The 27,259-nt window shown below is 34.4% G+C and overlaps 1 protein-coding gene across 4 annotated transcripts in view; it reads right to left on the reverse strand.

Moving 5' to 3' along the window:
• Window positions 1-27,259, reverse strand: part of LOC126758829 (myb-like protein AA) — a 143,397-nt gene that overhangs the window by 53,946 nt on the left and 62,192 nt on the right. The window lies entirely within an intron of this gene.

The raw sequence follows: 27,259 nt of genomic DNA on the forward strand, positions 1-27,259 counted from the left end.
CAGAAAAAAACACGTAAAGTCAATAAAAAGCAAAGAATACGACTGTCAGTCGTATTAGATGCTTCAAACAGATTAAGGATGTGCAAAGAAAGTGTCGCACACTTTTCCTTTCGTTCTTGTTTTATTTTCTCTGCGCCATTGTTCGAGCACAGAAAAAAAGGAAAAACAGAAAAAGAATAATAGAATTTTACACCCAAGGGAATTTCGCGTTTAATGCGCACGCCAAGCCTAAGCCAAAGCGGGTGGAACGCAGGAAGCATGAGAAGGCGGAGTGGATTGGGGGGCGACAGGAGTCACTAATACAATAGTTTTTGACGGCGTAAATAATAAGTAGCTCAAGTATAAGTGAAGCTAACTGAGGAGCGCTCGCAAGTGCCGAGTACATTTGTGCAAAACATTGCTGCACACAAACATCCACACACACATGCATGCAGGTATGTATGAGTGCAGCAAGCAGCCAAATAAAGTGATGAGCGCCACTGAAGGATAAGTAACTTTAGTTTGGTGAACTGGAGGCACGAAACCGAAAGGCAACGCCGAAATTGGAGTCGAGCATGGAATAAATGCGAAACTTGTGCGTGATTGTGATTGCTGCAAGTGAAAATTGTGCAGAAATGTTGTTGGAGGAGTTGAGAGTGTGTGTGTGATGTGTGTGTGACTGCGGAGCAAAGTTTGACAAAAAGTGAGGGAAAATAGATCAGAAGGAAATAATACAAAAAGCATAGTGCAGAATAAAAGCACAGATAAAATATTGGTTGACAAAAATAAAAAGAATGAAAAATAAAATAAAAACGAAAATAAAAACAAAAACAAAAAAAACGAAAATAAAAGCAACGAAAATCATATGAAAAATAAGCGCAATAACAGCGAACGCATTAACAGGTTTATGTTGCAAGTAAAATAAATATTATTTATGGCTTGGGTGCGACCGATGAAAAGCCAAAAGCGCTGAAGTGCGGAGCAATGCGATTTCATTACTTTTGACGTTATAAAAGATAACAGTAAAGCGGAAAGGTAGTCAAATGAAGGTGGTATAATGGAGCGGAAAGGTACACTGTAGCAATGGATTAATGAATCGCGCTTATAAAAATAAATATATTAATTTTATAGAATGTAATTAAATACACTTTATATATAAATAAAAATAATGGTCTTGCCTTTTTTCGAGTTATAGGGTGTTTTTTTAGAGATCTTGAACTTTAATTTTTAGTAAAGTACAGAAAACAAATTTAAAGTTCAATATTTTGACTTTGTTAAGTTTATGATATGGTACAACTTATCCGATAGAAAATATTAAACCTCTGAAAAACCACCCTATATATGTTAACAGTCTTCTATTGATTACGAAACCTCTGAACCGTTATTGTTAAAATTTTCGGAATATCTATAAGAAGTTTAGGAAAATGTTTTCAATTTTTACAGAGTTGCCACGTATTTCAAAAATAAAATTTTTGAGATCTTAAACTGTAATTTCTAAGAAAATTCAGAAAATAAATGTCAAATCCAATATTTTGGTTTTTTAAAAAGTCAAATTTTTGGTATGGTACAACTTACCCGATAGGAAAAATTAAACCTCTAAAAAATTACCTTATAAATGGAATATGTCTTCCATTGATTACGAAACCATTCAACCGATATTTTTGAAATTTTCGGAATATCAATTAGAAGCTTAGCAGAATGTTTTAAATTTTTGCAGAGTTGTCACATATTTTAAAAATAAAATTTATTTCAATTTGAAATTGTGGCATAAATATAAATAATTCGATGTGGTTCAGAAGTACATTTACAAATATTTTCATAAAAAATTTTCAACCAGAGCCACCTTAAAAAAATTAATTAACCATTTGTTTATAAAATCCTGCAATTCACATCACACCAGAACCAGAGTTGCCACATATTTTAAAAATAAAATTTATTTCAGTGTGTAATAAAAATAATTAAAAAACAATTTTCAAAAAAAGATTAAAAATTTTCAATTGCTTTTTCACGTCAAATCTTGCAATATGGGGAGAAGTCAAGTATACGAAGCTTAAAAGAACGTTTACAATTTTTACAGCGTTGCCACGTATTTTAAAAATAAAATTTATTTCCGTGTGTAGTTGTAGCATAAATTAAAAAAAATTACAGTTGGTTTAGAAGAACATTTACAAACATTTCCATAAAGAAATGTTTCAAACAGAGTTGCCACTTTAGCAAAAAAAAAATAATTAATAATTTTCAGTTGCTATTTCAAATCAAATCCTGCGACATGTAGAGTAGCCAAAAGGTTTTTGAGACAGAGTTGGAAAGTTGCCACCCATTTAAATAAATTAAAATTAGGATTGCCAACTATGTAAGTCAGTCGAACTTTAATTTAAACTAGTTCTCTAGTGCGATGTCGTATAATTAATTTTAAAACCATTATTATAACTGCTTATAACGCTGTCTGCGGCCTGGTTGGATTAGACAAGCTTTATTGTCGCATTAATAATTGAGTGTGCGGTGAGATCGTGAAAAATAGCAGCCACAACTACAATGATAGTATTATGTATAAAAAGGATGTAAGGGCTATTCTCCCAAGCCGCCACTTTACAGCAACGCAGCAACCTGCAGTCTACACCTACTTTATTCAATCAATGCCGTCGTAATTGTTTACCTGGCCCTGCTGCTGTTGTTTACGCAAAATTGCATGTACTCATGCTCGTAGCTCGTAGGTGGTGATTCATGGCCAAAGTCCTTGACCTATTAAAATTTGCACTTGTAAATTATTTTGTTTAGTTCTTTTGTTGTTGTGTTGAGTTGTTGCTGTTTGTTTTTTTACACTTTTGTTTAAGTTTATTTGTTGTTGTTGATGTTTTTTTTCTTTTGCTGTTGATGTTTTCGTTGCATACACTTGTTTTCGTTGATGCTGCACTGTAGAGGTTATGTCAGACGACACCTCGGTATACTCACACACACGCAGGGCAGTAAATGCTTGCATATGTAAATGTAAATGGATGTGTGTGTATGTGTGTGTGGGTGGTGGAATTATCAATTGAGTATCCTTGCATAAGTTTAACACATGCACCAGCTTGTTTACAGTGAATTTTTTGAGTATCCTTGTGTGGAAGAGTGTTGTTGTTTGTGATATATGGTTGTTTTTGAATTTAGCCCTGGAGAATAAGTTTCTAAAATTTTGTATATTTGGTTAGCCGAGTTTAGAGTATGCTATGCCCTTTAACCATTAAGTTCATACAGTTTAGAGGTGAACCGTGTCGAATTTTTGCTTTGGAACATGAAGGGTACACATTAAATTGCCTGAAAACATTTTGGGTTATGTTCGAACAACTCTATAGGGTGCTAAAAAAAAAATCGAAATTAAGTTGTGAAAAAGGCGAATGTGGTTCTAGTAGATGCTATTGTGTTCCGAGAAATGAGCGAAAAGAACGTCAGATCGATATCTGAAAAACTGAGAAACTAGACAAAGGGATAGTTATATAGAGTTTAGGGACTGTCTGGTGGCGACACACGCCCGCAGAATAGGGATGGCAGATCGAGACTGCAGAAAATGTCTACAATAAGGCATCTGGAAACTAAACTCCATCTGGTATCGCAAAGGACCATAATTGGTCTATGCGTGGCTTATTGGCCTACCAGGCTAACCTAACCTAACCTATATAAGGTCTCCTACGTTTTTTTCTAGAGATTACAAACTTTGAAACAAACTTAAGCGGCTATTCTTTTTTATATTTTCGAAGTTTACATAACTATTCAAGAATATGTGTACAAAAGATTTTTTTTAATTCAAATTATTTTCGGACATGTACAAGTATTTGGTTGAACCGGTATCCAAACTGGTTCAGCCAGAACTTAGGCTGCGAGAACTTTACGCGAGACTTTAAACACGCTTTTCTCGAAAAACGATACCAACGATTTCTCAGATTATACTGGACCGATTTAACTGAATAATGTCTACATATGTATGACGGGAACTATTCATCAAAAATCGTGGAACAAAACTTATGTTTCAGGTAGCAGCTGTAGAACATTATTCCATATAAACAATTTTTTTATAGTTTCAGATCTAATCCCAATTTTTGAGACCACCACCTGCCAATTTTTGAAATTTTTATTTTTTTATTCTTTCCTGTATTTCTTGTATTGTTAGTAAAAAACTGATTAAAAATGGAAAGTAAAAATATTAACTTGCTTTTTTACGACAATTCAAACATTACTTGAAATTCATACCTATTCATACCTCTGGATGAACCTTCTTAATAAGCCCTGTTCAGGGTATAAAAATTATCAAATTGGTGCTGTGCACTTTGACCTTGTTTTAAATCGGTAAATAAAATATGATCAATATTATACATCAATCAATATTTACTTCTTCATCATTAAAATACTAAGCGCTTCAAATGAACACTAATATTCACATCTGAGCCACTCGAAAGAACTACGAGTAGTTTGCCACGATATTGAGTGCATTTGTAACAACAATGAGTGCTACAAATCGACAACGAAGATGAACGAAAAGCAGGAATCAAATGCCGAGTGCAAATATCAAGGGGAAAAGGCTGATAGACAGTGGAAGGGATGTGGCAATGAGCAGTCTCCACGAAAAGTATAGAATTATACGGTTAATGAAGGGGGTTAAATTATTACAAAGGCACAAAGAGGCGTATATATACCAGCCAACAGTTATGATGTAGCATATATTTACATTTTATATTCTTTTATTTAAATTACTTCCCGCAGATTTCATGTACGCAATTTATGCTTGCATTGCTGTCATTAACATTAACATACACTGTGTCAGATCCATTACAAGCTTTATGTGTCTTCACGCTGATATCCTTGGCGGCGGAGCGTGATATAATGCGCGCTATGGTTGAAGTGTTTGTTTGTTGTTGTTTTTGTTTATAATGTATTGTATCCTTTTCATTTGAAGCGAAATATGCAAATAACAGTGGATGTAAATGCATGGGTGTGCGTGTAAAAATTACTTCTGTATGTGGCCTGTGAGAAAAATCTGAAGTGATGTGCAAGTTTTGCGTCAAATTTCAAATTTTTTCGAAACAAAGAAGATTACAATTTTCTTTATTTTTGTGTTCACAAAAACTTATTATTATTTTTGTATTTAAAAAAACTTATTATTTTTACAAAAAAAAAATTATTTTTAAAAAAAAATTAAAAATATAAAAAAAATTTTAATTATTTTTGTATTTACAAAAACTTATAATTTTTACAAAAAATATAAAATATTTATATTGGAGGAAATTAATAACAATATACTATTAAATTAAAAAAAAAATAATAATACATATAAACTATTTTTGTATTTAAAAAAAACTTATTTTTACAAAAACAAAAAAATTAAATTATTTTTCTATTTACAAAAACTTATTATTTTTACAAAAAATATAAAATATTTATATTGGAGGAAATTATTAACAATATTCTATCAAATTAAAAAAAAAAATAAAAAAAACAAAGAAAAAAAAAACAAAAAAAAAATATATAAACTATTTTTGTATTTACAAAATTTTATTTTTACAAAAACAAAAAATTTAATTATTTTTGTATTTACAAAAACTTATTATTTTTACAAAAAATTTTAAATAATTATATTGAAGGAAATTATTAACAATTTTCTATACAATTTTTCAACAGTTTGCCTATTTTCTTTCCTAACATTTTTAAGATTTAAATTAAATAATCATTTTACTCATAATTTTTAACAAATAGATTTTATTTTCAGTTTTTAAACCGTTATTTTAGCATATGTCACAGTTTTTTATGCTCGAAAGTAATCAAAATTAAATAAAAAACATTTTTAAGTAATTAAATTAATTCCTTTAACATTTTTCTAACCGTTAGCTTAATTTTTTTTTAATAATGTCACTAGTAAAAAGTTTAAAATTTTTTTTTTTCACAGTCTATGCAAAAAAAATTAGTAAATTATTAATTTTCTTTTACATTTGTAAGATCTTAACCTATTTTTTGTAATTATCACACTAATTAAATAAACAAAATTTTTTTTATTTCTAGTTTTTCACAAAATAAAAAATAACTAACAAATTTGTGTGTTAAATCTTCATAAAAAACATAGTTTGTTTTAAATTTTAGAATTTTTTTTTGAAAAATAAGTAAATCACGATTTTATTTTTTATTATTTTTTTTTTTATTTTTTATATATATATATGTATATATACATATATTTTTTTATTTTATCATATTATTTTATTTTTTATTTAGCAAATTTGTATGTTAAGTCATTATTAAAAACTTTTTTTGTAATAAATTAAAAAAAAAAATTTGAAAGATTAATAAAGAATTTTCAATTTTTTTAATAACAATTCTATAAATAATTTTTATATTTACAAAAAATTATAACCGGCCACCAACTCAAACACGCAGCACTCAATTTCCTACAGGACCAGGTCAGTTGCTTTTCTCTACTTATATGAAATATAAATATACGCTTATGTCACTTGAAATCTTTAGAATTTGAAAATGAAGAATAAAGGACTTTTGCGCCACATTGACTCCCCTTTAAGCCTTTATAAGCAGATAAAATGATAACTGCGTGTGTATGAGTGCAGCATTAATGCCTTGTAAGCCACAAACATACTGCTCGCCTTGACATTAAACGCATACATATATTTTTAAACTATTCATCTTTTGGACATTAACACGCATTAATCATATGCTGCACGAGCAAAGTTTCGAATGATATTAACCGAAACTTGCGCCAACCGTAAAAAGTTCGCTAGGTCGTACATGTCGCGTTTCAGGTTACTCATACGCCCTCGCACACGCACATTAGGCATTCTGCAACACCTTCGGAAGGCATAAATCGCACAAAGCCTTCATATATACGCACACTTATGTGTATAAATAATGCGAGTAAACCTTAACACGCAGTTTTAACCCTTCCACAACGAATTCGGCGTACTTTAGGCATTTTTTCAAGCGCTCTCATACACTTTGTGTCTGCTTTACTTGCGTGTAAATATGTAGCAGGCATAAAAGTAATGGTGTTGAAGTTAGCGGCAGGCATGTGAATCAACCAAAACGTGTGCACCGTTGTGTGTACTTGAATGTGTGGCAACACCGCCTAGCCGACGCTGAGCAGCTAACCTTATTTCCTAAATCTGCCACCGCAAACGGATTGAATTACATTTTGCGGTCTATCGCTAAGTTGCGTTGAGGGTTGTTTGGCGGCTTACTTGTTTGCCTCAGCTAGTCTGTCTGTCAACCTGACGAAATTCGGTTGGTTATCATATGAAATCGAAAAAAAGAACACGTTGGCTCACAAGAAACCACACGTACTCTAGTAGACGACACACTTGAGGTCTAGCGTTGCGGCAAATTTAAAAAAAGGGGAGCAGCAGCGCATTGATGAATGTATCAAGTAAAGCACCGCATAGGAAGAGGTAAATAAACTCAAATTCATAGTACTTGCAATAATTCAAATAAACTCGGAGAATTTCGCCATATATGTATGTGTGACTTTTAATGTTATGGCACTTTACAGGTCATTAAGACCGGCGGTCGGAAGGGTAGACCGTATGTGTATGTAGAGACATTTACATACCATACATTGCATAACAATTCTACAAGTATATACATGTTAACATATGCGGATATAGTTAGTTCTTAATGACTTAAAGATTTTCAAATAACATGACGCCTCCGAAATAAGCTTTGAGTCAATAAAAGCTTCCATAAAAGCTGTCGAGAGCCTCTGCTCTGCTCGTTAAAAAAGATATACTTTAAAATGGCTTATTTAAAAAACTAGAAGCGTGTGACATATTTCGAGATATCTGTAAAATAATATTCTTTATCTAAAGACTTCTCTCTTATATCTTATGAAAAGACCTGTAAACATGTCCACTGACTTTCAAGAATATTTCTCAGTTTTAGATGCTTTAGGCTAGATGCTCAATTGGAGGAATGAAATAAAGACATGGACCGACTTGACTATTTCTCGACAGAAAATGCAAAAGAGGCAGGGGCTAACCCTAAAAGCATTTTTTGCGTTATTAAACGCTTTAAGGCAAATGTAGGTATTGATAGGAAAAATGTTCTGGTAAATATAAAGGGCCACATGATCGTAGGAAGGCGAAGAATGTTGTGATCATTCTCAAGAAATACCCAAGTATTTCGCGAAAGAAATTGGCGAAGAAGACTGGGTAAACAGAATCTTTTGTTCGCAGGACGCAGAAAGAAGCTGGGCTAAGGTCGTACAAGGTACAGAAAGCTCTGGAAACGCCGTCTAGAACGAAACCGCAAAACAACAAGCAAAGAAGCTGATGAAAGATTTTGCTAAAAAATGCGAATGCTGCATAATGAACTGGAATTTTATATAGCCGATTCTCAAGAAAATGTTGTAGAAAAGTTAAAAATCAGGAAAGTGAAAAATGTCCATAAAAATTACTTGGAGGCAGCTCATTCGTTACATCGGCCACAATCAACAGTGCAATATACATATGTCAAGGTCATTTTTTTTGGTCCTCGCTTCGTGTCACTATAGCAAAACAGCCTTAGAATGGTTCCAACGGAATGGAATGATTTAGTATCTAGAGAAACGAATCCACCTAACTGTTCCGAATTAAAGCCGATTGAGAGATAATCGACTTTAGTAAAAGAGAGGTGAAGGCAACAAAAAAAAAATTCCAAAAACTCTCCAGACTTTGAAAGAGAGTGATCTTCGGCAGCTAAAAGATTATCGGATACTGCCAAAAAAGCACTAATGGACGGGGTTCCGGAAATATAAAAATTTTTATTAAGAAAACATAATTCTTGGGTTCTTCTTCCATTTTCAAATCAAAAATAAAATTTTCAAATAAAATATTTTAGTTTACAAAAATCGAATTTTTGTAACAGACAGTTTTATTCGTTTGTTTCAAAAAAATAATAAAATAATTTCAAATTTAAAATCGTTTTTTTTTTTTTTCTAATTTTAAAATAATTTTTTTAAATAAAAATCGAATTTTTTTAAAATTTTATTCGACGATTTTTGTCAAATCTAAAATAAATTTTTCAAAAAAAATATTTTAGCTTAAAAAATCGAATTTTTGTAACGGAATTTCAGTAAAAATAAATTTTTCAATTTTAAAATAAATTTTTCAAATAAAATATTTTAGTTTAAAAAATCGAATTTTTGCAACGGACAATTTTATTCGACGAATAAAATAATTTTTCAAATTTAAAATAAATTAGAAAAAAAAATTTAGTTTTAAAATCGAATTTTCTTAATTGACAATTTTATTGGACGAATTTTATTAAAAAATAATTTTTCAAATCTCAAAATAATTTAAAAAAAATAATAATTTAGTTAAAAAAATCGAACGGAATTTCTGTAATAAATAAATTTTCAAATCTAAAATAAATTTTTAAAATAAAATATTCGAATTTTCTGTAACGGAAAATTTTATTCGACGATTTTCAATAAAAAATATTTTCTCAAATCTAAAATTTTCAAATCTAAAATAAATTTTTCAAATAAAATATTTTAGCTTAAAAAATCGAATTTTTGTAACGGAATTTCAGTAAAAATAAATTTTTCAATTTTAAAATAAATTTTTCAAATAAAATATTTTAGTTTAAAAAATCGATTTTTTTGTAATGGACAATTTTATTTTTTTTTAGGAATTTCAGTAAAATACATATATTTTTTATTCGAAGTGTTGTACTAACAGCTAGATAAATCTAAGAATAAAAAGTCATCACGATGGGGATTCATTACCTGATAATACTAAAGAGCTAATTTGACCCAGACTGAATTTTTCTGGATTAGTAAAACCTTTTATTATGTTAGTGAGAAGTTTGAATTGTCCGGGTCAAATTTGATACTGAGTAGATGTAACTTTGACAAAAAAAACTGCATATGTATATGTATATATTTTCCTGTAAATCCTTTGATGTATATATATGTATGATTATTTTAAGATTTTGAGAACAACCGTTAGCTGAATTATTATACTTTGGGTAATATGTTTGAAAGCAAGATTTCAAATTATTTTATTCAATTTGAATAGAAAAGAAAATAAGAAAGTAAAACAAAAAAATAATTTAATGAAATATTTCAAAAGCCTCCATACAATTTGTGAAAAAATAAAATTAAATATTGTAGAGCAAATTAAATTTGAACTCAAAGCAATAAAGAAATCATAAAATCAAATAATAAAGCAACCTAAAACCTGCGGGCATAAGTATCATAGCACTAACTACCGTTACAATTTTTATTTAAGCAATAAAATTTGCATGAGTGTGCACCAAAGATATTCCCTTTGAGACTCTTTACACATTGTTTTCTTAAAAATTCTATATAAATAGCAACAACAAGAAAAGAATCAAAAGCTCCATGGCCTTTCAAGTTCAAATTGCCACTCGTTGCTGGAAATTTATTTGCAGGCATATCATTAAATCATTAATTTTTCTTTTAATTAAACAAATTTTTACTGGCCGAGAGGCAAACAAATTAATTTTATAGCGGAACGCGGTCATAATGGAATGGCAGATAAAGGTTAGTGTGCGGCGCTTTGTAAATAGAATGCTTGTAAATGCCTGTATGTATGTATGTATGTAAATATGTATGCATGTATGTATGTATGTGTGTGCATGCCTATGTGTATAAGTTTATGCTAAAATTGACTACACAAGCGCATACACATTGAATGACAGCCTTGCCACAGACAGAGTATGCCAATTATTGATTTTTTACAATGTGCCACGCGCAATGAATGCCGCAGTGCTACATACATATTTACAGTTATAAATACATATATACATATGTATCTACATTGAATTAAATAAAATACTCTTACACAGCAAGAATGAGGTTTGTCTTTTAATGCCCCATTTCTATTCAATTTATATTACAGCATTACGCAAGCACATACATACATACAGACTTATATACCGTAATATATAAAATATATATCTGTATGTGTGTGTATTCATTTTCATGTCGTCTTCTTTGTGTAATAAAATTGTCTAAGTTTGCTTTATCCCCACCGTGACACTGATTTGTGGTCGCTTTTGCCTTCGATTGCTCGCAAGTTCGGTTGTATTTTGATTCGTTGGCGCCACAATTTGTCCTTTTCAGGGTCAAATTGTTTTAAAATCACACTCTGCCACATAGCGTAAGCGTTAGCTGCTTGCAATGGCCGCCACTAAGAAATAATAATATGTAATTTTGCTAATTTTATCGGTCGAAAAGTGTTTATATATAAGTATATACTTATAGGTATGTGTGTATGTACATATATAACGGTATATTAATATTTATGGTCAATTTTAGTTTTGATTTCCTCGTTGCTGCAATTATTTGTAATGTCTTATTCATTTACAGAATATTTAATATTTGTACATCTGTATATTAGGGTGCCTTGGCCACGGCACCGTCGCCACAATGAACAAAAGTTTCTAGATTTTTCCGAAGCAGAGATTTTTCGAAAAATAATTAGTTATGTATTTATATTTAATATTAATTATTATTATTTATAATTATTTAAAAATAATTTGCGAAACACTTTTAAGAGACGAGGGAGCCTTTAGTGGCCAGCAAAATATTTAGTATCCAGATATTTGATTCTAGCATCATCTAGCAGAAAAATTATTTGGCTTGCTTTGTTGTTGTTGTTATAGACGGAAATAAGTTTCGAAATATTCTGCTAATCGGATAAAGATCCGAGTCCATTCCAGCTACATAGGCCCATCTATCAGAGAAAGCTCTGTTCCTGCCCCAATTCACAAGTTTATTATACTTACAAGATATGAAAATACATATGGAAATAAGGATTATATCAGATCATCGCTATCCGAACATGATTTCGGCTTACTAAACATATGTCTATGAGTCCACGTTGAACCATCGCTCATCCAACATACCTAAGACTCGCCGTGGTTTGAGACGTCACGTTCTTTCAACATTCCCTTAGATAACCTCGACGATAATAACTGACTTTTTGGAATTAAATAGGTTATTGGTAACGATTAAAAGAACAAAAATATCAAGTTCGGGTGTCAAAATTTTATACGCATGATAAAGTGATAATCGAGATTTCATTATACGTCATTTACATATTTTTCAAATCGTATTTTTGTAAAGTTTTATTCCGCTATCATCATTGGCTCCTAATGTATATATTATACAGAGAAGGCATCAGATGGAATTCAAAATAGCGTTGGTTGTGAACCGATTTCACCCATATTTCGTACATGTCATCAGGGTGTTAAGAAAATTTTATATACCGAATTTCATTGAAATCGGTCTAGTAGTTCTGAGATATGGTGGAACATAAAGTGGGCGAGGCCACGCCCATTTTCAATTTTTAAAAAACGCCTGGGTGCAGCTTCCTTCTGCAATTTCTTCCGTAAAATTTTGTGTTTCTGACGTTTTTTGTTAGTCCGTTAACGCACTTTTAGTGATTTTCAACATAACCTTTGTATGGGAGGTGGGCGTGGTTATTATCTTCCATTTTTGAACTGTATATGGAAATGCCTGAAGAAAACGACTCTGTAGAGTTTGGTTGACATAGCTGTAGTAGTTTCCGAGATATGTACAAAAACTTAGTAGGGGATATTACGTCCATCATGCCCCTCTAATGCGATCCTTTGTGCCAAATTTTACTTTAATATCTTTATTTATGGCTTAGTTATGACACTTTATAGGTTTTCGGTTTCCGCCATTTGTGGGCGTGGCAGTGGGCCGATTTTGCCCATCTTCGAACTTAACCTTCTTATGGAGCCAAGAAATACGTGTACCAAGTTTCATCAAGATATCTCAATTTTTACTCAAGTTACAGCTTGCACGGACGGAAGGACAGACGGACGGACGGACAGACAGACATCCGGATTTCAACTCTACTCGTCACCCTGATCACTTTGGTATATATAACCCTATATCTGACTCTTTTAGTTTTAGGACTTACAAACAACCGTTATGTGAACAAATCTATAATACTCTCTTTAGCAACTTTGTTGCGAGAGTATAAAAATATCAATCCAAGCAAAAAATTGATCAGCAAGTGTTCCGCTGTCTTCGTATATTCGAGCATTGGATCTATTTGCGTGAACTTAGCAAGCGTTGGTTAGCAACCAGTACTTGTGGAATTGCGAAAGCCTTCTGGTTCAGAGTGGAACATAAAAGGTCCATTGAACTACTCGCTCTTAGCAAGATTCACATCTTCAGCTTTACTGGCGTAGACACTTTCTTTACTGGCCAGTCGTTTCTTCTTTTCGCTACGTGGCGCCAATTGGATATTCCATCATTCACATCACCGTAATAATATATACTATAGATATTAACTGCCTCAATAAATTTGTGGCTGGTTCTGAGCGCTTAGTCCATATGCTTTTTGATCCATATCTAGTGGTTCTACACATCACAACGGACAGGCGTCTCTAGCTGTAGAAGTGGGATTATATGTGACCGCACGAAAAATCATCCTATTTACCTAATCTAACCTATATGTGAATAAAAAAAATAAAGTCCAACTCAATACAGTATAAGGTTTTGGAAAAATTATACTGAAGGCAACTGAGTCAAAATAATCAAAAAACAGTTTGATTATTTATGAATGCAAAACTAGCATTTATCTATATAATAAATACTTCAAAAATTTTGAGTTATATGTCAACTTACTTATAGTGTTCATAAAATCAGCATTATTTGGTTGCTTACCTGTAAAATAAAAAAAAAATTTGTTTAGTAAAAGTTTTATGAAAATGTATTAGACTTTAATAAGTGAAAAATATATGGTATAATCAGTGGCGGTTTCAGAGTGGAAAATGGAGGAAAAGCAACAATACTCAACATACTTTCAATTTATAATTGTGATTTTTTGCCTATGTGATATTCTATCTCTAACTCATTCACTCAGCGTGATTCTTCAAAAAGAATCGATCGATCTGGCAAAGGCATCAAATATGATAGATCCTACGCTTGCAACGTTCTGAAATCGAAGTCAAAAAGCTGAGGCACATTTTCGATCAATTTATTCGTACACGAAAAAAACGCAACAGAACTGAAAGTTGACGAAGAAACGCCAAGAATCGCGGTCGACAAACATAACGAAAATTTTTGCGTGAGAACTTGCAAAGAGTACTACATGATCTCAATGTACATTCCTCTGTTGGATACAATCGGCGATGATTTGAAGACGCGCTTTTCTAGAGAAGTACTAGATGGATTTCAACTAAGTTTGCTGCTGCCAGAAAAAGTATAGTATGTGCTTTGAAAACAAAAAAAAATTGAAAATCTTACTGACTGTTTGATAAATAGATTCAGACAAAGTTAGATTCAAAGCGACGTTTGAAGCTCAAAGGAGGACTTGCTGACTAGCAGTGCCTTTGGAGCCAGCATCAAAAGTCAAAAGACAACACAAGCTACCGACTAGTGTATTGAAAACGTTGAAGAACAGCGATGTAGATCTATGTATATCCCATATAGTGTTTTTTGCATATTTTGCATACTTCCTGTGACGAATGCGAGCTCTGAACGCTCTCTTTCACAACTTCGCTGCATGAAAACATGGCTGAGGACGAACATGCTTAAAGATAGATAGATCGGGCTGGCGTTGCTGCACACGCATCATGACATTGATGTCACTGTAGAAGAAGTTCTCGAAAGATTCACAAAACTCGACCCACAACGCTTTGTTTTGTGAAATTTTTCCATTCATTACACGAACTGACTACAGTATTATGTCACTATATGTGACCTGGGGGCTTAGGTGTCAAAATTAATGAGATAACGAGAAATAACGGTGAACGGAGAAATAACGTGATAACGGTGTTTCCCAGAAAACTAGTTTTCGCACGTCAGCTCCCTTTTCGTAGACCAGGTCACATATAAAGACTACTATATCTAATATAAAAATCTTCATTCATTTCAAGTAAATGTTTATTAAGATTTCCTTTTCCTCTCAATATCTGCTCTCATAATGTGACATTTGCAAAAGATACTGTCACCCATTTACTTCCCAAAGCTGTCGCTGAGTAATAACAAATGCAATCATTTCATGCAGAGTTGCATATGTTAACGGTCATATGCATTTTATTGCGCGTTATTGCGCTCCATTCTCGCTCCTCCGCTTCTTTTAAGTTATTAAGCGGTTTTACAAGTTTGTTTGATAACTTAAGCTGTTCATGTTTATTTTGCACAAACATTTTTCGACTACATTAACTACACTGAAACTTCGAATTTAATTAAATCCTGGAGGATGGGCGTGCGCCGCTCTCCCTATCGCTCTCCTTCTCAATCTCTCTTTGTCTATGTAAACGCTTGGCAGCCACCGCAGTGTGAAAGCTGAGGAAGTTCACAGCATGCCCCGACCACTCCAGAACTTGTGGTCGTAGTCATGGTTGTTGTTGTCATAGTCGTAGTCGCAGTTGTCTTGCATTTCCGTCCGCATGAATTTCCATTACCGTAATTAAAATTCCTGCTTGATTTTATAGAAAGCGCTCAACCACTAGACTGGCTAAGGCGGTGAAGTTAGTTGTGCTCGTACTTTTAGTAACAACTTGTCGGTGTAAATATTAAAGCCAAAGGCAACGCTTACAATTGGTGTTGTGCGAGAAAGTGAGAGAGTGTGTGTGTTAGTGTGTTCTTTGCTAAGAGCGAGCTGGGAGTTTCCCCAAGATCTAGCCAAAACGTCACTTTCTTCTAGCTTTTGTGGGTGGTTGTATGGCTGTTTGGGCGCTTTCTTGCTAATAGTTGTTGGAAAAATGTATGCATACCAATAGTTGTTGCAAATACATATACACACTTACACATACATACACCCACACACGCTCATTCTTATAAATTTGTGCGCATTTCTTTTAATAACATTTGCCCGCAATTTAATTTCTTTACCACTTTGACACTATGCAAGCAATTTTAATTATACCGCCCCAACGCTCCTGGGGCTGGAACGGGGGGAAGAAAAAGAAAATGGAAGGGAAATATAACGACGACAACATGAACAACTCTATTGCTGAGGGCAGAAGCGAATTCGCATATTTTTAGTTCACTTGCAATGCGGTCGGTCGGTCGGTCGGTCTTTGGTCGCCCTTTGCAGACATTTAGCGTGAACTGGCCAATACATAAATATATATATATATATATGTATACATACTACTATATACTTTCTATGCACCAAAGTATTCGACGTCACTTCGCAAACTTTTGACACGAGAAATTGTTTTTGCGGCGAAGTTGTTGCTTTTAATAGAAATATGCTTTTTCGCGCACTTCTCGCCTGCTCCTTTCTGTTGTGGTCACTCGAACATTTTTGGTGAAACCAATAAACAAACAAACAAGTCGCTTTACAGCACTGCAAATGCCACAGTTTTATGGTAAACTAAATACCATTCGTCACCCAATTTTTTACAGCTTGTTTTGTTGCTTTGCTACCGCCGAACTTTGACTTTATTAGTTGTTACTTCAAATTAGCGGCGTTCTGCTTTGTTTTTGTACTAAAATGCAATATAAAATTGAGAGGTAAGTTAAGAAACATGGACTAGTTTGGTTTTTAGGCGCTTCACTCTACTTCGGTGTTCGGTGGTTTTATAGTAACACTGATGACCGTTTTTCAGTTTTCTGTTATGGCTATTTTTGTGTAGATGAACCAAACAGTTTTTTTGGCGTTGTTGGGTAAGGTTTGACAACTTTTTTTTCCATTTTTTTTAAATTTTTTTTTCTGAACCATCAACATCTCAAGAATATTGTGTTAAAGTTTTAGGTCATTCGGAGAAAAACTAACGAAGTTACAGCAGGTTGAATAACGGTACCTCTAACTACCTGCGCTGAGTGTACAAAACTTTGAATCGATTTTCCCAAATATGTCATTTTTAAAGTCGGTGACCAGCCTACAGAAAAAACTACTGCATCGATCGTTTTGAAATTTTGTACAAATATTCTACACATATATAGCTCTCGAATGACGTCGAGTTTTTCCAAAAATTTTAATTTCTAAGAATTTTACAATAACAAATAGGACGATTTTTTCGTCCAAAATCGTCATTTTGACTTGAAAATGGTACCAAAAATTGAAAAATTAAAAAAACTCGACGTCAATTGAAAGATAAACTAATAAACTAAAGAAAGCATTTTAGCTTTTTGGTTTCAGATGATCCAGTGATGCTGTAGGCTGGTCACCGTACAACAACTTTTTTTCGAAGTGCCTGCAGAGATCGACGATAAATCCGTTATTCCTCGCTATTTTTCGATAAAACTTTTTTTAAGTATCCTTCAAATGTTGTACTTTCATATAATAATAAGTAAAATAAACCAACAGCAATAATTTTTTCTAAAAAAATTCACGAAAAAAGGTCTTTTTTCGACGAAACAAACAGCGACAGCACTTCACTCTATGGGCTCTTTAAAAGTTCCAAGAAGATCCAACGTTTCCGAACCAAACTTTGTTCAGCGATGACACTCATTTCTGACTCAATGGGTATGTATACAAGCAAAATTGGCGCATTTGGGACGAAGAGGTACTTGAAGAGATTCAAGAGCTGCCATTTCATCCAGAAAACCTCGAGATGAAGCACCCTTTATAATAGCCTTCGCATTTACAAAAGATTCCTTACCAGAACTTATGACGATCGTTCAGTTTGCACGGCAACTATATGTTACAATGAACAGTTTTTTGGAGAGAAAGGGATGTGTTCAAAATTTTAGATCTACATATATCTTAAAAACTGAGGGACTAACTAGTTCACGTATAAACAGAAAAGCGAATATGGCTAAATCGACTCAGTTCAATATGCTGTTCATTTAAGTTTCTATTTTATAAGGACCTCTTCTGCTAAATTGTGTTCCAACGAGAGAAATTCTGATCTCATCATTTCAGTCCAAATGGAATCAAGCGATTTATTAAGGGGTTACATGGGTTTACGGGTTTACGGGTTTCTTCTACAACACCTCTAGAATATTTTCCTAAATTTTCAAGTTGATCCGTGTAATAGTTTCGGAGATACAGCATTGAGAACTCGTACGCTTGAGGCTAGCTAGGCTAAGTGCGCCGTCTTTAAATGCGTTTTTCTCGAAACTGTGTTTTTGAAGTCGGTTGGCAAGATTTCTCGAGAGGTCTTTGAGATACAATTGTTAAAGACTTGGACGAACGACTTTTTTTCGATTACAACTATTCGAGAAAAAAATGTGGCGAAATTTGTACTGAAATTTTAATTTTTTTGTAAATGTATTTTTTCAATTTAGAACTGTGAGGAGATAGAAATTTTTCCGAAGGGTCAACGGACATCCGAGTTTAAAATTTCTTTTTTTTCAAAATTTCAGAATTTTTTTGTTAATAGCTTATGTTTACAACAACACAAAATTCCAATAAAATATTTAATTTTTTACAAAAAAAAACTGTTGAAAAAGGCTGTTTTTAACCTGAGGAAACCCATGTAACCCCTTAACTGAAGTGGAAAAAACCTAAAATAATAGAAGGAGTTGTTTTTAACGTGTCTCTATAGACAACTCATAAACAGCGCGTTTATATTTAACTTGAAGAAATTTCGCATAAGACCCAAATGCTTCTCGGTTATGGCTCTAAGCTTGTTACAACTTTTCTTTGCCGAATAGCAACAAGAGATATACAAAAACAAAATTGCAAAAATCGGCAAAACATTCAGCACCAGCCACACATTACGTATTTGCATAACACTTTTCCGGAAAACACTTTCCTACACGAAAATTTTGCAAAGCAGTGATAACGATTACAAAGCAGAAACCAAAATTATGCTAGCTGCAAGTCAAACCAAACCAATAAAGGCAAGAGAACAAGACGGCTACGCAAACAGAGGGTTGACTATGTGGGCATCGATATGCAATCGAGAACAACAAAATTCCGGGACCGAAAACACGAAAAAGAAAACAAACGTAAAAAACAAAGAAAAGTAAACAACAAGTCGCATACACAGCTTTTATAAGGGGAGGGGGAGGTGTAATGTGTTGCAGCAGGAATTGCAATAGCAGGCATGTATCCGCCAGCGCGTTGCTGCCGCATTTGCCAAAGCCGAACGGCAATCGAAGCGTGCAGCCGAAAAAACAACACACAACACCAGCACTAGCACAACAGTGTGTTTACAGTTGTCCACAAATAGAGTTAGCAATCACAAGCAACAACAAGTCAACAACAACAGCTGGGACCCACTTCTACCAAAGGAGGAGCACACGTACCAACCGCCGGCTAACAACTAAATACTACGCTGCCTACGAATGGAGCTGCAACAACACACACACATACATATTTGTACGTATAGACATGCACAAAGGTGTGTATGTGTGTCACGAGTGCTGCGCCAGGTACTTTCGCATTTATATTTGCCATGAGTAACTAAGCCATCTAGTACCGGCTCAGCAAACAGGCAAAATCCAGTTGTCGTTCAGGACGGATTACGTTTGGCAAATGTATTTGCTTTTGTTTTTCTATTTGTGTTTGTGTTTGTATTTGTATTTGTTGTGTGTGTTTTACGTTGCTGTTGCTAGTAAGTCACTTTATGACATCGCCCGGTAGCGGCAATAACAAAGCAATGACAATTCTTGCGATAACAAAACGAGGCACACACACACAGCTGCACAGATGCGCCTAGAAATAATTGTGAAAGCTGCTGCTGCAGCGGGGAAAACAAATCGAAGTGACCAACAAGCTGCGAAATCTATAAGAATCACAACAGAGAGCGAAGAACGAGCGGCCAAGAGCAGCTGGCAGATGATCAAACGAGCTGGCGGCTGGCCATAATACATTCCTATGCACACATAGATATATACACACGGATGCATATATCCACACAGCTGCATTCATATATATGTATATGTATGTATGTAAGGTAGTGTATGCGTCACTGTGTGTCCGCAACAAAGTCAAGTCGAACAGAAATATACGACTTTGGCCTTCAACGTTCGCAAAGCATTGCGAGAAAATGTCCATTCGTCTGTGCGTCCGACTGTCTGTCTGTCCTTAGTTGTCGGACGTCGTCTCTTGACCATTCGAAGCTGACTAATGCAGCATATCGCTAGGCAGTCGTTAGATCGGTTGCATTGACGTTAGGACGCACAGAATTAGTAAGGCGCTAGCAAGCCAAAGTCGCATACATAAGTCGAAGGGGGATGAGGTGGTAAGTAGAATTAATAGACATACATACATACCACATTCTAAATAATAATTATACAGTGAAATCTGACAGAGGCGGATTTTTGCGAGCATACAACTAGATTTTGTTGACTGAAGTCGGACTAGTCGTTAAAGGACTAGTTCATTCAGAAGTGGAATTTTCGAGTGTGCAGCTTGAAATTATTGCCGGTAACCCGACTAGTCGTAAAAAGACTAGTACATTCGAAGGTGAAATCGGACTAGTCGTAACAAGACTAGTTCATTTAGAGGTGCAATTTTGCGACCGCGCAACTAGAAAATTATTGACTAAAATCGGTCTACTCGTAAAAAGATTAGTTATAAGTAGACTTTTTTCAACTGATAAAGTACTAGTCCGAAAAGGACTATACTTGCACTAACAATAAAATGACTTAGTATAGAGTTGTGACTCTGAATTGGTACAAGTATACCATAGTTATTTTAGTCAGTGAAAAATTGTAAGCAATAATTAACTAAAAGGGATGTCAAGACGCCATAATTTTTGAGACTTTGGGTCCATAAAACCCTAATTGTTCGTCTATGTTGCACTAATACAGCGCAACTTCCATTGCTTCCAAGAAAAAATCTAAATACCAGGCCTTGCTGCTCATACCTTTATAGGATACAGATTCAATATATTGTCAGCTAAAATGGGAAACTGCGTAACATCACTTTTCATAAGTGTACGGTGAAGGATAAGTGATATAAAAGAAACCATTGATATTGAAACAAAATTTGATTTTTGGTTATAAAATGGTTATTTTGATGGTTATAAAAGTGGTTATGGTTATTTTAATGGTTATAAAATGGTTATTATAACTTATATATTGGTTATTTATACCTCAAAGCAGAAGTTTAAAATTTTGTGCATATACATAAAACTCAATTTCGATTTATTTGATGATACGTTGTTTTGCATTTTAGGTAACGATATACTTATATATTCATATATGTATATGTAAATATGTATTTGCCGGCGCATAATGTCATTTGGTAACTCAGTTTCTGTACATAAGTGAAAAATAAGGTCAGCAACAGCGTTGCAACTTGCCAAATGGAGTTGTGGCAGCAAAAACCATTACCTACTAGAGCAAGTTGAAGCTCCAACAACTGCCTGTCAAAGAACTGCTTAGTTGTTTTCCTGCATTTGCCGTTAAAAGTAGGCAAAGAACGTAAAAGGCTAATCGAGGCGGAGCAAGAAAAGAATTAGAGCAGTGATGGGAACGAGCGAGCAAAGCGAAAACTGCAGCACACGGCAAAAAGTGCGCACAAATGCCGAAAATAGCAAAATATAACAAAAAAAAATTGTAATGTAAACAAAAAAATACGACAAAAAATACAAAAAAATAAAATAAAAATGCAAAAGAAATACAACAACAAAAAAGCAAAAATAATGTTTAAAAATTTTCGCCACAAAAAAATCAAAGACCAAAATTCACCAAAATTTCTAAAATAAAAGAATACTAAATATAAGGCAATGCAGCCTTCTTAGCTTGGATGAGCTGCATACATAGAAGGATGCCAGCGCAAAGCAACAAAAAGAAAGTAATTCAATTGCCAAAATGTAGTGCAAAAGAAAATGACGAAAATATGCCAATTTAAAATCAAATTGTTTTAAGTACATACTTATTTGGAACTTAATGGTTGGCATTAAGTGCTGCAGCAAAAGGCGCAGCAGTGATTTTGTTGCCTTAAGCGGCTATTTGAGGCAAAAAGGTTTTACTAAACTCGTATTGCTGTTTTAATGTGCTATGCAACGAGCGTGATTCGTAACAGAATTAATAATTGAAATGCGTCGAAAATTGCCTTTGATAAATTTTATTAAAACGAAATTGTTCATTTTGAGAAACTTCTCCTACCAGTCGTGAGATTGCGTGAGTTCCAGACAGCAATATGATTATAGTTAAGCTTATACTTTTTCTTTTATAGTTTTGCCTTTGATAGTTTAAACCGGAACAATTTCGGAAGTTGTTCCTACATTATAAAAAAAACAAGTAAGGAAGGGCTAAGTTCGGGTGTCACCGAACATTTTATACTCTCGCATGATAAAGTGATAATCGAGATTTCATTATCCGTCATTTACATATTTTTCAAATACCGTATTTGTGTAAAGTTTTATTCCGCTATCATCATTGGTTCCTAATGTATATATTATACAGAGAAGGCATCAGATGGAAATCAAAATAGCGTTATATTGGAAGAAGGCGTGGTTGTGAACCGATTTCACCCATATTTCGTACATGTCATCAGGGTGTTAAGAAAATATTATATACCGAATTTCATTGAAATCGGTCTAGTAGTTCCTGAGATATGGTTTTTGGTTAAGTGGACGTTCACGCCCATTTTTTAAAAAAACGCCTGTTTGCAGCTTCTTTCTGCCATTTCTTCCGTAAAATTTAGTGTTTCTGACGTTTTTTGTTAGTCGGTTAACGCACTTTTAGTGATTCTCAACATAACCTTTGTATGGGAGGTGGGCGTGGTTACTATCCGATTTCTTCCATTTTTGAACTGTATATGGAAATGTCTGAAGAAAACGACTCTATAGAGTTTGGTTGACATATCTATAGTAGTTTCCGAGATATGTACAAAAAACTTAGTAGGGGGCGGGCCACGCTCACTTTCCCAAAAAAATTACGGCCAAATATGTCCCTCCATAATGCGATCCTTTGTGCCAAATTTCACTTTAATATCTTTATTTATGGCTTAGTTATGACACTTTATAGGTTTTCGGTTTCCGCCATTTTGTGGGCGTGGCAGTGGGCCGATTTTGCCCATCTTCGAACTTAACCTTCTTATGGAACCAAGAAATACGTGTACCAAGTTTCATCATGATATCTCAATTTTTACTCAAGTTACAGCTTGCACGGACGGACGGACAGACGGACAGACAGACATCCGGATTTCAACTCTACTCGTCACCCTGTTCACTTTGGTATATATAACCCTATATCTGACTCTTTTAGTTTTAGGACTTACAAACAACCGTTATGTGAACAAAACTATAATACTCTCTTTGGCAACTTTGTTGCGAGAGTATAAAAACTCGTAACGCCGACTTATCAGATGTTTTAATCGTCTATGCCTTTGCACCATATAGCAGGACGGGGATGATGAGTGACTTGTAGAGTTTGGTCTTTACTAGGTGGAGAAAAGAAGTAGAACCGTTGGCAAGACTTATTCTGCGTTGGATTTACAATCTGACGTTGTTGTTGGTGTTAATTTAGCTCCAAGATAGTCGAAATTATCTATGACTTCGATGTTATGACTGTCAACAGCGAGATGGTGTCATGTCACGTGTGCGACGACGGTTTGTTTGATGACAGGAGATATTTCGTCTTGCCCTGGTTCACTAACACGTTTTCAGAGGTCGTCAGCAAAAGGAGGTGTCTCCCCGAGACTGTTTTCTTCTTTTAATTGGTAGTTTTTTTTATGTGACGGGTTCCAAACCCAGCACACAACCCTGGGGAGGAGAAAGTATTTTGATTGATTTGATGCACAGTGGATCGATTGTTTAAGAACTCAAAAGCCACTCACTTTTCATCGAGTTTTCACATACTAAAATTTCTAATTTAACTGAGGAATGCTTGTTCCACCTGCTACAAAGCTCTGACATGGAAATACTACTAAATTTACTATTTGCTGGGTATAACAGAATTTGCATACTTTATGTTTTCGAATAATGTATTTACTATGATATTAACGGTTCTGTTCCTTCAGTAACCGAAGAAACCAAGATATATACCCACTAAAGCAGAAGTATTTTAGGTTAGAAAATCGATCCAAAAGCAAATCCCATCTGGACTGCTGAGGACGGTGATCTTAAGTACTGATCGAAAACCCTTAAAAGTCAACCAAGCGCTCTGAGCTTTTCACAAATTTGGTTGCAAAGATCTTACAGTAGCATAGGAGCTAGTAGTGTACCAGCGGCTGTTAAGCTTAGCCGAAGTCCAGCGGTCCAGTCCATGAACGGAAGGGGACAACGGAGACCTAACTCGTTCCCAAATGTAATCGGGACAAGCGTACTTTCTATTGCTGGTTCATCGGCTTTGAAGTTCCAAGCGATTCCCCGTTATGACCAGACAATCAAACGAGCCTGATTATGAAGCAGCTTAATGCTATGGATAGTGAGGACAGACACTCCTTGACTAACTTTGAGCGCACAGTGAGTAAGCTCAAAGCTAATATTATCGCTCTGCTGTCGGTGTGAATGCTCATCTCCCTGAAAGAAGTTGCACTTCGGAACAATGCCCTACAATATACAATAGTATATCTACTCATACATACATACATACATACTAGAGTAAGAATTAAAGGGAAACTATGCCAATGAATTAAATATATAAAAATCCTTTGATAAATTACTCCATATATCCTTAGCACAATTTACAACTTGGCAATCCGATTTAAAATGTACCTCGTTAAGAAACAGAGAGAGAGTGAGATCGTTAGCGGGGTTAAACAAAAGCCTCGAAGCGAGGTCATACAGCGAATTTGTAATTCTATTGAGTTCAGCCAACATTACTAACCTCATTTCATTTGCTTATGAGCGCAAACAAACATTCCCAACTGAAAGTATTCAACAAAATTATGCAGATTTCATTACTTTGTGTGCTCAACAGCGGAGAGTGGCGAGTGTGCCAGTAGTTGAAGGTACATTAGTGGGAGATAGAGATTTGTTGCAACTCTTTAATATTAATTCGCTCGGAGTGTTTTTATGTGTAGCTGCCATTTGCGCTACGCTGTTTGTGGCATGTTGGCGAAGAGCGACTGACTCCGAGTTCATGGCTGTTTGGGCGTCGGTGCGTGTCGCAGTTTATTGTAGACCGCATACGTAGCTCCTCTGGCGCATTAACAGTTAGTTTTACTGTTAGTTTCCACAACATCACACAGCCAAAGCACACGCCCATGCAACCACACAACACACCTGCATCTGTGTGTACCCGAAGCGACGCGGCTGGCTGCTTGCCTAACAGTGTTTGTTTTGTAGCTTTCTTACGCCGGCAAGCGTTTCTAAAACTTACTCAGTACATAATTACACTGTTGCCTAGTATGTGCTTTGCTGGCACCTTTCCATGTTTACTTTCGAAATTGAAGGAGAAAAAATCGATTGTCTCATTGCAATGCGGTTTTGGTAAATAAATTTGAAATTCACGAGGATTTCACAAGTAATTTTTCAAAACAAAATGACCGCATTGTAGAGAGTTGTTTATTTTTTTTTTTTTTGTGGTGTAATTCACAATTGTTTCAACTTTCAAATTGTTAGAGCTCGTTGATGACCTTATATGATTCCGTCGGTTCTTTTTCGAGGAAATATTTATATATTACTATTATTCGGCTTTTTGATTGTAAATTTCGGTATTAAGACTAGGACAGAGTCATAAAAATGTAGTTACCGTCAATCAAGTTATATTCCGAAATACAACCCTTCAGAACGGACGATTTTCATAGAAACCAGAAATAAATAGATATATCATATCGATTCAAGTGTAGACAGTGAGATTGTCATGGATTCTAACTGACCTTTTGGCACGATACGAGAATCATCGCTTAGTCAACGTATTCGCCAAATATGACTCCCTGTGCCTTTTTGGGGTACTCGGAACTGAAAAATCCGCTTCGGAGAACGTGCCATGAGTCCACTGAAGCTATTGAAAGTCATTCGTTGATTTTGTTATTTTTTTGTTAAGTCCGGGTCAAATTTGATCAGATGGTATTCTTTATAAGGAGCTCTTATAAGACGAAAACATAATCATTATAGAGATTCGTTTGACGAATTTAGAGTTTACATCGTTATGAGTGTGTTCGATTCTACGTCACATAAAATGCCCACACATTAAAGAAATCCAGAAGCCATAGTAATATTCAAAACATCGGGATTAAACTATTTTATGTATGGCAGGTGTTCTCTACATAAAAAAAAAACAACAAACCTGGTGTCTTTTCGAATTTAGAGTGCGATCCTATACTACATGTAACCGTGACCTTTAAATATAGCGACCTTTAACTTCTATGTACCGTTATACTCTCGGCCAGTCCCCTATACCTTGTTCTTTGAGGGATTGAATGCAAGTGTAGACCCAGTATTTTCGAAATTTCGCCTTTAGCGCTTAATTCAGCAATAGTTATTATCTTAAGCTTAATACGTATTAAGGCCGAAAAGTCTGAAAAACGTGTTGGATTTAATAAAACAGCCATGTTAAACTCGTTTATATCGTTATATTCTTTACAGATCAACGATACTTGGAGTTTGAGTACAAGTCCAAACAATATAATTTAGGCACTGTGGCATTCAGCGCTTTATTCAGCAAAAATTATCTCGTTTATACTGTTATAATCCCGACAGGTCGATGATTCGTACTGCTTTTTTGCAGCTTGAAACAAGTCTAGTTCCACTAATCAAGACATTCAGCATTCAGCAATAATTCAGCTCAAGCTGAATACGTCATAAGAGCCAAAATATTTTTATTCAGCAATAATTATCTCGCTTATACTGTTATAACCCCGACAGGTCAACGGTTCGTAGTATTTTTTTGGAGCTTGAAGCAAGTCTAGATCAAGTAATCAAGTCATTAGATCAAAGTAATCATAAAAGCAAAATATATTATTCAGCATTCAGCAATAATTCGTAGTATTTTTTTGGAGCTTAAAGCAAGTCTAGATCAAGTAAACAAGACATTCAGCATTCAGCAATAATTCAGCTTAAGCTGAATATGTCTTAAGAGCCAAAATATCTTTATTCAGTAATAATTATCTCGTTTATATTGTTATAATCCCGACAGGTCGTAGGGTTTTTTGAGGCTTGATGCAAGTCTCGATCTAGTAATCTAGACATTCAGCATTCCGTAACAATTCAGCTAAGCTGAATACGTCTTAAGAGCCAAAATATTGGAAAAGCTTGAGTTTCAAACATGGTCCTGTCACAAATTTCCAATATTTTTAATACAAATCTATCCAAATTACGTATATTGTATGCAACGCATCTTACGTATCTTCCGACTCGCGTTCTTCTTCAAATTAATTTACTCACATTTACAGCAGCAGCATTGGTTGGCTACTGATTTATTGCTATTTTTGCACAGTTGATTTCAATATTAGCTCTGTGTATATAATTTATAGCACAAATTTGTATATATACGATCAGCTGATACCCAATACCACCGAAATTC

Source organism: Bactrocera neohumeralis, chromosome 5, assembly GCF_024586455.1.
Source record: "Bactrocera neohumeralis isolate Rockhampton chromosome 5, APGP_CSIRO_Bneo_wtdbg2-racon-allhic-juicebox.fasta_v2, whole genome shotgun sequence".
Classification (NCBI taxonomy): domain Eukaryota; kingdom Metazoa; phylum Arthropoda; class Insecta; order Diptera; family Tephritidae; genus Bactrocera; species Bactrocera neohumeralis.